Below are 13,619 nucleotides of genomic sequence, written 5' to 3' on the forward strand. Positions count from 1 at the left end.
TTCTTCTTCCAAATTAATCAAATTTTAATATGATGTAATTATTTGGACTTGATTTAAAATAGAAATTTATCATATATAATATATGTAACTGAAAAAAAAATTAATCAAATTTTAATATGATGTAATTATTTGGACTTGATTTCTCTTTATACATATATTCTTCTTCTTATTTTTTAGTATTTCAGTTTAGTAAGTGATTTTAAATTTCGGGGACGAAACTCTTTTAAGAGGGGTAGATTTTTACACCCATCCCCAATTTAAATTGTATTTTCACTAAGTTTGAGTTTATCTTGCTTTTAAAATTATTTTTGGGTCTTAATAGGTGTGCCCAAGGGGCCCACCTTGCTTTTGTGTCCCTGGTTTCTCTTTTCTCTCAATTCTCTCTTTTCCCTCACTCTCTCATCTCTACCCGTGCTCTCTTTCTCTGCACTCTCTCCTTCTCCCCATGAACCAACCCACACCCTCACTTCCACACCACATCAACGAAGGTGACACCACCTCATCGCTTGATAGGAGCATATTTATGCGACTTAATTGGCTTGTTCTCGTGCTTTTACGTTGTGTTTCTTTAGTTATTTTAGTGTTTAAAGTCACTTTTGTGTGTTTTCAGGTTTTAAGGTCAATGGATGCAAGATGATGCATTTTGGAGCCTTTTGAAGCAAAATTGAGCTTGGAATGGTGATCACATGCTTGAAGCAAAAGGAATGGATGAATTGAAGACTTGAAGGAAGTAGGTTTCCTAATCAACGAAGGATTCCTACTCCAAGAAGGTTTCCTACTTACCTTTCCTAAATGTTCCTAAGTTTTATCAACTTTGAAGGCATCCTAAGCATTCTAGGACATCAAATACACATCCCTTGCACATTATAGATCCTTGCCGCACCTTGTTCCCCTTCCCTCTTCCTTGCCGTGCAAGGGAGAGTGTTCTTTCCTAAATCTTGCATTTAAACACTTTCCTAATCTACTTTAAAGCCTTGCCACACCTTTTAGCTTATTTCCTTTAAATTTCTAATTTGTTTCCCTAAATTGTAGAAGCTTTAGACGTAATTTCTGTTTACCTAGTTAACCTAGGGTTTTATTTCCTTTATCCCTTTAAATAAACCCCTTGTTACAGCAAACACATGGCAAAGAAAAGAATGTTGCAGCACACACATGGGAGCACACGGCATGGGCATAAATTGTGTGTGTTTTGTGGTTGAAATGATGAAGCATGTGTGTGTGTAAATGTAAAGGAGAAACATGGCAGAAAATGTGTGTGTTTTGTGGTTGAAATGATGCAAAGAACATGTATGTGTGCAAGTGTAATGGCAAAGCAAAGAAACATGGCAGCAAACCCACATGAAAAGTGGAAGGAAAGCACACGGCATGGGCAGGAAATTGTGTGTGTTTTGTGGTTGAAATGATGAAGCATGTGTGTATAAATGTAAAGGAGAAACATGACAACTCACACCCACACAAGCTGCACATGCAAAGGAAATGAAGTGGTCCTCTCTCAAGCCTATAAATACCACCTCCCATATTCATCAAACATAACAGATTTTGATCCCTTACCTTAGCCGCACCTCTCCATCACCATTCTCTAAAAATTCAGCCAAACACCACCCCTAGCCACACCACCCATCAACCCTAAACCTTTCCATACCATTCCCCATCCATTCTACACCATAAAAACCACCCAAAACCTGTTCTAAATCTCTTATGCCGTGACTATTGCAAGAAAGGAAGGAGAAGGAACATCTTGTGCCGTGCCTATGCCCAAGCCTTGGGAGTGTTGGAGCGTTTCTAGGTGTTTTCTATCTTTGATTTCAATGTTTAATTTAAGTTATCTTTGTGTAATTGCGAGCATGAGGAACTAAACCCCTCTTAGTTAGGGGGTGATTCGAAACTATGTTCATGCTTACAATATGATTTGATTACATCCAGTTGTGATTCATAAGTTGTGAATTCAATTTACTTATCCGTTCGTATAAAAACTGATTTGTGTATGTTGGTTGAGAGTGCACGCTTAATTTTCATGCATGAATTTGACGCTAGAATATAAGGGAGTTTCACCTAATCGTTATGAACTTATATTCACAAGTAGTGAAGGTTGCTAGTCACAATCACGTTAAGTAAATTCTTGGCATAAGTTTCATGCAAATCATAGTAACAAGTGCCTCGTCAATGCTTATGTTTTTCATAGAACTTAATGATTCTTGCTTGTATCTTTATTATGCAATTCATGTAGGGAACTTGTAAGGAATGTTTTGGGTTGTCGTATGCAATCATCCAACCTAATAACTTGTGGAAAAACTGAGGGTTAATTAGTGCAATTCACGGTTAATTTGGGGCGTTGAGTATTCATAGTTTATCAAAAAGCAACTGGAAATCGTTTTGTAAGCAAGTGTGACATGTGTGGAGAAGAACCTCCTAGCTAGCCTTCCATCCATAAGTTTCATTCAAATTCATTTACAATCTGTTTTGTTTTACAAAGTTTGTTTTGTTTTCAAATTTGTCAAGAACCAATCTCCCATTTATTTCAAAGTGTTAGATTAGTTAGTAATCACTTTAGTTTGTGTTTTTAAGTGTTTTGATTCACCCAAATTTGTCTAAGACTCTGTTTACTTTGTTCTTGTCTTAATTTAATTATTTTCGTCCAAAATCAACCCTATCTTATTTCTTTGAGTCATATTAATTAGAACTTGTCTTAGATTATGTTTTTAAGTGTTTTAGTTCATTTAGAAAACCAAAATTCGTCCAAGTTTGTGTTAGAGTTCCAAAACTGCCCAGAAAGTGTTTTTAAGGCAGTTTTGAGTCTTTGGTTGCTGTTTTGAATCTTTTTGTTTATCTTAGTATTTTAAAGTATAGTTTTGCATTCTTTGAGTCTAGTTTAGTGTTTTAAACTTTGTTTTTACATTTTCAAGTTAGTTTCCAAGTGATTTAGCAATCAATCCTAATCCCCGGCCTAGAACGATCCCTACTTACATTCTTTACTACAATTGACAAAAAGAGGGTTTAATTTGAGTGCTTAACTTTCATCCCATCATCGCTCTCCTCACCTTCTCCCTCTTCGCCATCTCCGCCACTGCATCAAGACCCTGCAAAACGGAAGTTATAAAAATATTACTCTCGTCTTCTATTTCATTTTGATACCTAGATCAGAGTCTAGGGTGCTCTTTTACAGTCAGCCGGAGCTGTAGAAGCTCCGGCGTTCTTCTCCGATTTGAACATATCCAAAATTTCGCGATATTATCGATAATATCACGATATTTTGACGAAAATCATTTGGATACCTATTAAAATATCGGTAACGCGAAAAATCGATAATATCGACGAAATATCGCCGATATTATCGACATTTAAGACCTTGTGTATAACATTGTCCAATAGTACAATCTTGACCATTGACGATGCAGTCTATTCTCTAGGTTCCAGAAGAACGTTGTTAAGTTTCAAGGACATTAGATATAATAATTATCACACTACCGATGTAGAAAATGGAGTTGAATTTCTGCACATCACTTCCTACGACTATGGCCAAAAGCGTATTCCAGAAGAGGGAGCGTATCCCGAGTGGTCTGTATACTATGACCATATGCCCTATAGAAAGTCACTATGTGGCCGACCCTACCTCTGAGACTGCGCATAAAATTACACTTTAGCATGATCGTTTGGAACATCGTGGATGAACAACAATACGCCGTATCCTCAGATCATCACACGGGCGTCCACTAACCTGAAGTTTAGGTTCGATTAAGGAATTGCATATCAAACCTGCTCAATACGAAAGCTTATTATTAAGCCTTCTTATGACAAGATTTGTTCGAATCCTCTTATTTTTCTGCAAAAGATTCATGGGGACATTTGTAGATTGATTCACCCTCCCTGTGACCATTTAGATATCTAATGGTTTTGCTTAATGCCTCCACACGTTGGTCATAAGTATGCTTATTGTCTACAAGAAACGCTGCATTCTCCAAGCTGTTGGCTTAGGTTATCAAACCCTGATTATCTTATCAAATATATTCGATTGGATAATGCTGGAGAATTGACATCTAAAATTTTTTGATGACTATTACATGTCGGTTGGGGTTGAAGTTGAACATCCAGTGCCTCATGTTCACACTAGAATGGCCTGGCAGAAGCATTCATTAAGCGCTTACAAATGATTGCTCAATTGTTGGTTATACGTACCAAGCTCCCAATCACTGCACGGGGTCATGCAATATTACACGCAACCATGTTGGTCCACCTGAGACATGTTACAACCCAACCATATAGCACCCTTCAATTGGTTACCAAACACAAACTCGACATATTGTATTTGCGAGTTTTTATTTGTAAGGTTTATACGCCAATTTTGCCGCCCTTACGTATAAAAATGGGGCCTCAGCAAAGGATGGGATTATACTTACATATAAAAATGGGGCCTCAACGAAGGATGAGATTTTATGTCAGATATGATTCTCCTTCAATCATTTGCTACTTAGAACCTTTGACATGCAATCTGTTTACCACTCATTTCACAAATTGTCACTTCATGAGACAATATTCATGTCATTAAAAGGAGATAAGAACATCAATATTCTTGAAGAACGACACGAATTATTGTGGACGACTCCCACTTTGTCTCATTTAGTTCTCTGCACCACTCAGTCTGAAACTGAAGGGCAACGTATATTAGATCTTCAGAGCGTAACTCAGAGTATGCCAGGTGCTTTCACAGATCTAGCGCAAGTGATAAAATCACATATTCCAGCTACGAATGATCTTGCAAAGATAGATGTACCAAATGTACGACGGGCTTCCAAACTGTAGGTTTGGGACATCGTTTTGGACGATCCACGTACATTGGTGGCTATTCAATCATCTGCCCTTACACATAAGCATGGCAAACAACTTTGTTTAAAGGATTCACACCCCCGAAAAAGGAAACCCACGACATAAGCCCCTGAAGAGCCTACCGTGAATCTGACTATCGTTTACTCATTCTATCCAACTCATGAGGAAATTCTAGATTACGGAAGCATCTTTGAAGAGACGAATCCACCTCCCGAGAATTGTGAGATTTCGGTCCAATATGCTAGCTTGAATGATGTTTGGTGTAGAAATGAGATGATCGTCGACAATGCATTAATATATGCAGTAACTACTAAGATCATGTTGAGTAATGACATTGAACCCCATTCAATTGATGAATGTCTACATAGTATTGATTGGTCAAAGTGGATACAAGCAATCCAAGTCGAACTTGATTGCAAAATATAAGGTGTTTAGGCCTGTAGCTTTTATTCATCCACAAGTGAAGCATGTTATCTACAAGTGGGTTTTCGTTCGGAAGCGTAATGAGAACAACGAAATTGTGCGTTACAAAGTTCATCTTGTTGCGTAAGGCTTCTCACAACACCCTAGGATTGACTATGACGAAACTTATTCACCTGTTATGGATGTGATTCCTTTTCACTACCTTATCAATTTGGTAGATTCCAAAACATTGAGTATGCAATTGATGGATGTGGTAACTGCGTATCTTTATGACGGTTTTGATACAAAAATCTATATGAAAGTTCCCGAATGACTTACATTGACTGGATCAAATATTTCCAAACCTCAGAACACGCTCTCAATTCGGCTGAGGTGTTTACTCTACAATTTGAAGCAATTCGGAAGAATGTGGTACAACCGTTTGAGTGAATATTTGACTAATTAGGGATATATGAACAACAAACTATGCCCTTGTGTGTTCATTAAGAAGTCATATTCTAGTTTTGCGATTGTTGCAGTTTATGTCGACGACTGAACCTCATCGAAACTCCTGAAGAGCTCGAGAAAATTGCCATGCACTGAAGTCAGAATTTGAGATGAAAGACTTAGGAAAGACTTGATACTATCTTGGTTTCGAGATAGAGCACTGTTTGGATGGAATCTTAGTACATCGATCGAACTACACCCAAAAGGTGTTGCGCCGCTTTAACGAGGATAAAGTGAAGCCTTCAAGTATTCCTATGGTCGTTCAATCGCTAAATGCAAAACGAGATCCATTCCGTCCAAAGGAGGATAATGAAGATATTTTGGGGGAACTTTAACGAAAAGCACTCGGTACTGTTCACTTTAACGAAAAACCACATTTTTATACTAAAAAGTCAATCCTGGTACTATTCACTTTACCCTTTATTTTGTCCTTATCATTAAAACTCAAAGTTTTCAAGCCCTTTTCATTAGTTTTCCTATATTTTGGAGCCTAAAGTTCCTTATCTAAGGGTAATGGGTGCTTTATTGTACCTAGCTCAATGCACTAGACCCAACATCTCCTTCACTATTAATCTTTTGGCAAGATACAGTAATGCACCAACACGCAGACATTGGGCTGGTGTTAAAGACATTTTCTGCCACCTTAAGGGTACCATGGATATGGGCTTGTCCTATCCCTACGAATCCTCGAGTGATGCCACACCTTCTTATCTCGAGTCGATTCTCGCCTTATTGGTTATGGCGACACAGGATACTTATCTGATACTCACAAGGTTCGCTGTCAAACGAATTATGTCTTTACCGTTGGAGGCATGCAATCTCTTGAAGGTCAACTAAACAGACCTTAGTTACCTCTTCGTCTAACCATGTTGAAATTCTTGCCTTACACAAAGAAACTCAAGAATTCTTTTGGTTGAAAGTAGTTGTGGACTATATTCGAAGCTCATGCGATCTTTACCCCTCGTTGACGTCTCAACGACGATCTATGAAAATAACGCAACATGCATCAAACAGCTCAAGAAAGATAACATCATAGGAGACAACACAACACACATTACATCGAAGTTCTTCTTCCCACATCAACAATAAGAGCATCAGAAGATTGAAGTCACACAAATCTATTCACAGGACAATTTGGTCGACCTCTTCACCAAATCACTACCGAAGGTGATGTTTTAAAAGCTTGTTCAAGAATTGTTATGCATAAACTTTCTGAGTTGTAACATTGTTAGTTCTCTTTGGAATTATGTTGAACTCAGGGGGAGTATCTTGAAGTATACTTGCTTGATCTTAATGTACTCTTTTTCCCTACGATTAAGAGCATTTTTCCCATTAGGTTTTTGCTACCTAACGAGGTTTTGACGAGGCACCCACCTTGGGTTGATTATATCCCTGATGATATCCTGTGGACGTTTCATTTTACTTTGCATTTCTCACACATTTTTTCTTAGACTATGGATTGTTTCCATACTCGGGTTTTACCATAGCCATAGGGTTTTTTGTGAGACTTAGTTCCATATGCAAGTTTCTACTTTACTTTGAGACTAGTGTGTTCCCAGAATTAGTGTCAACGAGTTGACTTCCCCAACTCTACACGATGCCGAATCTACTTGAGTATTTACACACTCAAGGGGGAGTGTTATAAACTTCTTATTTAAGTGTGATTGTGTAAATCATATATTAGATTTTATTCTAGTTATTCTTCCTTATTAGGACTTGTATTCCTTGGAGGAGAAGGATTTATTCCCTCCCTTATTACTATAAATAAAGGCACTGTGTAAGAGGAATAACACATCCTTTACACAACCCTACAAACACATATCTTTCCCTATTCTCTCTCTGTGCTGCCAGCCCTATCTCCCTATCAGTTAAAATAGGCCATAACAATTTATTTTATTGTTTTGTGAGAAAAATTTTAATTCTTTTTATTTTTTTTTCATTTATTTATTTATTTTTTGGCTGAAACAAAAATTTAGAGTAAGTTTAATGTAAGGGGCAATCTTAGAATTTAAAAACAAGTGAGGGGGTAATGGGGAGAAAAAATGCATTTTGATTCCCCTAATAACCCGGAATTCAATTCCCTAAATTTTGGAGTTAGATTCCAAAATGCATAGGTCATACCAATTATTTTTATTTCCCATTATTTAGTAAACACTAGAATATTCTGTAATTGAAAATTTAATTCTGCTTTTTTATTCCAATTACCGGTACATAATTGTGCCATTAGTGTTTCGAAATGGGCCAAGCTACAGTGGATTTCTTGTGTCAATTGACACGTGGAAGTAAGTCTTCAATATTTTTTGTTTTTTGGCTTTTTTAACTTTTTAAAGCCAATCATATCAAATTATTTAAGGAAACTATCACACCTACTCATTTTTCTTATCTTCACACCCATCTTATTATCCTCATAAGAAAATGAAAAAGTAGTCATACGCTTTTCCCATTCATTTTATTCGAAAATGCCCTTCGCATGACAAGTAGGGCTAGTTCGGTATTACTATGCTTTATAAAAAACCTGTTTTTGCTATGCTGTGAGAATAAGCTTTTTTTTGCTGCTTCACATTTTCAACTTTTTTTCACCCAAAACTGTGAAAAAAAAGTTGTTTTTAAGTATTTACCAAACACCTTTTTTACCTTAGTTTTATTTTATACCCTTTTTATAAAAGCACATCAATACCAAACCAACCCTAAATTTGGTGACTCTAGCCTCCGCTCACTGCCACAACCATCTATTCTATTTCCTTTCTTGTCCGCTTATAGTTTTAGAATATGGTCATTGCCTAGCCGATTGCAACTCCTCACCCTTTACTCTCTCTAGACTCCAAACGCCACCCCCACCCCCAACTGCCGCCCCCCCCCCCCCCCGGCCTTCTCCTCTCCTCCTTTCCTAGATCCCAGATCAAAGTTGAGCAGCTCTCCATTTCAACCGTTGAGCCAGTACATGAATGCCTAGCAAATGAAATGACTCTAGGAACAAAATTGTAACCTTTATTTTGGTTTTAATGATTTTGTTGCCATGAACTTTTATAGTGATTGAATAATTTATTTTTAAAAAAGACCCATTCATGGGTTTAAATAAGTGTTGTAAAAAATGGTATTGAGATTGTTTAGTGCGTAGGCTAGTGTAAATAGATTTATAAAAAATAAAATGTCCAAAATACCCTTAAATTTAACCTTTCTTTAATGGAATAAGGTGAAGTGAGACTAAAAAGAGTTATAAGTGTCAATTTCAAGGGTAAGGTGAGACAAAATGAGTTTCAAGAGGTAAGTTGAGACTAAAAGGCAGTTTTATGGTGATTGTCAATTAATAAGCCGAAAATAAGACATTAGAGTATCTCCAAATGAGATGTCAAAACTACTACATAGACATAGGACAATAAAAAACGACAACAAACTCTCTCCAACAGGACCTGCAATTTCTTATGTAGCGCTAAGTCAATTGAAGATGAACTTTTGCTGTCAAATTCGACAGTCAAATTCATTTAATGATTTTTTAATAGATGTGATACAATATATAATAAATGTTGTTGTATATTCCAAGTATTTGATTAGTTGATTCAATAATTGAACCCCACAAAGAGATGAAAAGAAATTATAGAATAACATTATTATTCAACACATTGGTGGAGAAAAAATTGTAGAAAATGTCAAATTGGTATATAAGCCATTAAATATTGATTTGTTATTTAAAATTTGACATTTCATTTGAAGATACTCTTAGGATGATAATAGTAATGTGGATGCAAATTTCTTCCTCCTTGTTCTTGGACAAAATTGCACCTACAAAACAAATAACACCTTTGGTCAAGGCCAAGAGCCTCACGCGCCAAAGTTAGAATTTAGAGAGAAAGTGTTTGAGAATTTTAGCAAGAGAATTGGAAGTAGTTTTTGGAGATAATGGAGAGTTATTTATAGGGATATGGCAGGCCCTATTAGGAGAATAGGGACCGGCCATTTGGGGTATTTTTGGGTGTAATTTGTAGTTAATTAGCCATTAATAGATTAATTAGGTAATAAATCCATTAATTGACTAATTAACATAATTTGAAAGAAATAATTTGGGAGTTACCTTGTGGGGAAGATTTAATGAGGATGGATGAAACAGATTTTGAATTGTTACCTATTTTGGGCACTTTTGACTTGGTTGAAGGATGATTGCCCGTTGCTCGCACGTAGGAATCCCGATGTGCCTCAAGCGTATTTTTGTCCTCTTTTATCCAAAAAACCCACATGTCGCCTTATGATTATTTTTGGCTCCATAAATGCCCCCACACCTGCTGGGCTACTCGCAGGAAAGGGCAGCAAGTATAGAGATCTCCAACTTTGATGCAGATTCTCTCTTGGACTTGGAATTATATTCTTTTAGGAAAGGGAAATAAATCGTCTCCAAAGCCTATTTAAGCCTACCTTAAGTAAGGGATTAAATCAACTTTGGAGGGTAATTATTTATCCCTACAAGAAATACAGAAAGCTAGAGGATATTTGTTCCCCCTCCCCTAGCATTCTTCTTTGCTTGCCCATACAAAGAACCGTCTTCCGTTGATTTCTTTGACTTCTTAGCACCGCACCGATGTAAGAAAAACTTAATTCTCCTTGTCTTCTTCTTGGGAGGTGTTGCCACGGGGCAGCCGTCGAGGTGGTGCGGCACGTCAGCTGGCAATGGCCAACAAATGGTGTGGCAAGGGCTATTGCTTATGCTGCTCGTCTTAATTGAAGCCAAGGATTGGCTCGGCATAGGCTGTGGAAGTGGCATGGCATGGGCAACGGTTTGGGCTACCATGTCTGGGCTGCTTGCAAAAAATGATGAAACTGTTTGAGTTTGATTTCTCAGTTGTCATAAATGAAGTAGTGAAGGATGGAGCTGCAAATACCTGAACTACTGAAGATGAAGTGTCGGATGAGAAAACTGTTAAGTGCAAAAGTGGCTACTGCCCCCTGACCATTTGTTGCCTAGTTGATCTTCAAGCATTCGATCTTTTGAGCTATATGGCCTTCTCGCACTAGTGAGCTTACCCAGATGGGTATCGGGGAATTAGTTTACCCTTTCACACTGAAGAGCAATTTAGTTTACCCTCTTGCATTAGAAGCAATTAGTTTGTCCTCTCGCACTGGACAACAGACCCATATGGGTGTCGGGGAATCAGTTTACCTTCTCACATTGGAGAGCAACTAGTTTATCCTCTCGCACTGAAGAGCAAACTCATATAGGTGTCAGGGAATTGGTTTACCCTCTCGTACTAGAGAGCAATTAGTTTATCCTCTCGCACTAGAGAGTAGACCCATATGGGTGTTAGGGAATTGGTTTACCCTTTCGCAGTAGAAAGCAATTAGTTCATCCTCTCGCACTGGAGAGCAGAGCCATAGGGGTGTTGGGGAATTGGTTTACCCTCTCACATAGAAGAGCAATTAATTTATCCTTTCCCACTAGAGAGCAGACTCATATGGGTGTCGAGGAATTGGTTTATCCTCTCGCACTGGAGAGCAATTAGTTTATCCTCTCGTACTGGAGAGCATGGAAGTCATTGTCGTGAGTGCAGTTGAGGAAAGTTGGACTGCTGGATAATTGAAATAATCATCAGCCTGCAAGGTCTTATTTAGCGAACTGCTTGAGACTTCGAACTGCTTGTGGAACCCATGTAAGGGTGTAAGCGCAATAAGCTGCTCCTAGAATTATTTTGCCATCACAAGGCAAGATCGGTATGGCTGGAAGCCGTGGTGCAAGATTGGCATAATTATGAGCCATATCGATAGATCAATGGCTGCTGGGAGCTGTGGAGCAGGTAAGCATGGTTGTGAAAGTAGAGCTGGGGCTGGCTTGGGCTAGGTTATGCGCAGCATGAGGAATTGGACCACTAGGTTCGTGATGCTCGGTTACTGGTAATGTCTTTCTTCAATATTGAATCGTCTTGAGTGTTGAGAACAAAGTTTACCCCCAGTTCTTGGTAGTTGGGCTGGTGTGTCCTTCTGGTACTCGTCTGCCCCCGACGTGCCATTAGGTTGAGCTGCTGTGTTTGTCGGAACACAAGTAGTCTTTGTATCTGACAATCTATGTGGGGTAGTCCCGTCTGCTCGATCTTGTCATTGAAAGATGACTCTCTTATGTTGGTCATGTCTTATCGGAGCGCCATGTCAATAGCTACATTACGCGGGAAATCGCACAATCACTCGATCATGAGTCTTTCTACTTCTTCCTGAATTTACCTTTGTTGGGGTGGCAGAGCTCTCGGCTGCCCCCGATCGTGACTTGCTTGTCTAGGCTGTTCTTCTATGTGTTTGACTCGTCTATGTCGCGGCTGCAGTGCATATGGTATGTTCCTATCAAGTGAACGTGTAACTCGCAGGCTGCTGGTTGAACTTGAGCTGGATTGAGTGACTGCTTCTCTCCGTCCACTGTGCTGCCTACTCCAATATGAGGTAAATGATGCTTCTTGCGAGCCCTGGCTCGAATGAACATTTCACCTGGAAGGTTGCTTATGTTGATTATCAGAGTCTGGCCCCAACTGTGAGTGTATGTTAGTCTGTGGTCCTAACTGAGAGTGCACGCTCCTTTGCACGCTAAGACAAAAGTATACGATATCTAGGAGGCCCAGTCAGAAGTGTACTCCGTCAAAACTCTCAATTCGTGACTGGTCAAGTGGCTGCTTATTAGGACGCTACTAAAGAGGTTCTTCGTCTACCCTTGTCCTACTTCGGGACACCTCGTATGGGGCACATTGCATCTTAGTACGCTACAAAAGCTGATCACCAAGGTCATCTGCTGTGTGAGAGCGCTCGTCAACTCTATGACTTGTCGACACAAGTGTTGTTTGCCATTTGGATTGGAAGAGCATGGAAGAAATATACCTCATTAAGCAGTGTAAAGGTGGTAGACTCCGGGCACGAGATTTGAGTTGGGAAATGTCAAATCAGTGGAGAAATATGGTGAAAATGTCCTCGACTTGATGGTAGGTCCGGATGGTTGAGATGGTCTTAGGCCGACTTGGGCTGCTTGGAAGGCCACGGAAGCAGGCTGAGCCACGAGAGTGGGCTGCTCGACGAGAGCAGGCTAGGCTGTGGGATTAGGCTAGGCCACTAGAGTGGGCTACTCGGTGAAAGTAGGCTGGGCCGCGAGAATGGGTTGCTCGGCAGGAGCAGGCTGGGCCACGAGAATGGGTTGCTCGGCGTATGATGCATGCGGGTTGGCAACACGTTAGGCTTGTGTTGGGTGTGGAGTGATATGGCTTGGGCCGTGGCCTTAGTGCCGTATGCCTTGGATGGCACAGGTTGGACTTGCTTAGATGGCACGACTCGGGCCGTAGTGATGACACCATGGACCTCGTTGCGGGTGGCTACCGTGGTGGCCACCGCGGTGGTTCCCGTGGTGGAAACTCGTGGTGATGGCGCCGCTCCACTTATTGTCACATTTACCTTCGTGGATCGCCACGGTCCCATCTCTTGAATATTGGAATTCTCACTTGTTGAATTTTCCAAATATCTAGCCATTGTACTTCTCTTTTACGTTTTATCAAAGAATTTCAGCAAATAAAAAATTCTAATAATAAAAGCGTATCAAAAATCTACAAATGGACAAGAAAATAGGAAAACCTTTGATGCGAGAGTCTTCTACGAGTATGTGACTCTTCTCTCAATGAAAGCACCAATTTGTGGATGCAAATTTCTTCCTCCTTGTTCTTGGACAAAATTGCACCTACAAAACAAATAACACCTTTGGTCAAGGCCAAGAGTCTCACGTGCTCATGATAAATGGGGAGGGGGAGGAGATTTGGCCGAAGAACCTTCGATGCCAAAGTTAGAATTTAGAGAGAAAGTGTTTGAAAATTTTAGAGATTTTTAGCAAGAGAATTGGAAGTAGTTTTTTGAGAGAATGAAGAGCTATTTATAGGGATATG

Source organism: Malus domestica, chromosome 15 (genome assembly GCF_042453785.1).
Source record: "Malus domestica chromosome 15, GDT2T_hap1".
Lineage (NCBI taxonomy): Eukaryota > Viridiplantae > Streptophyta > Magnoliopsida > Rosales > Rosaceae > Malus > Malus domestica.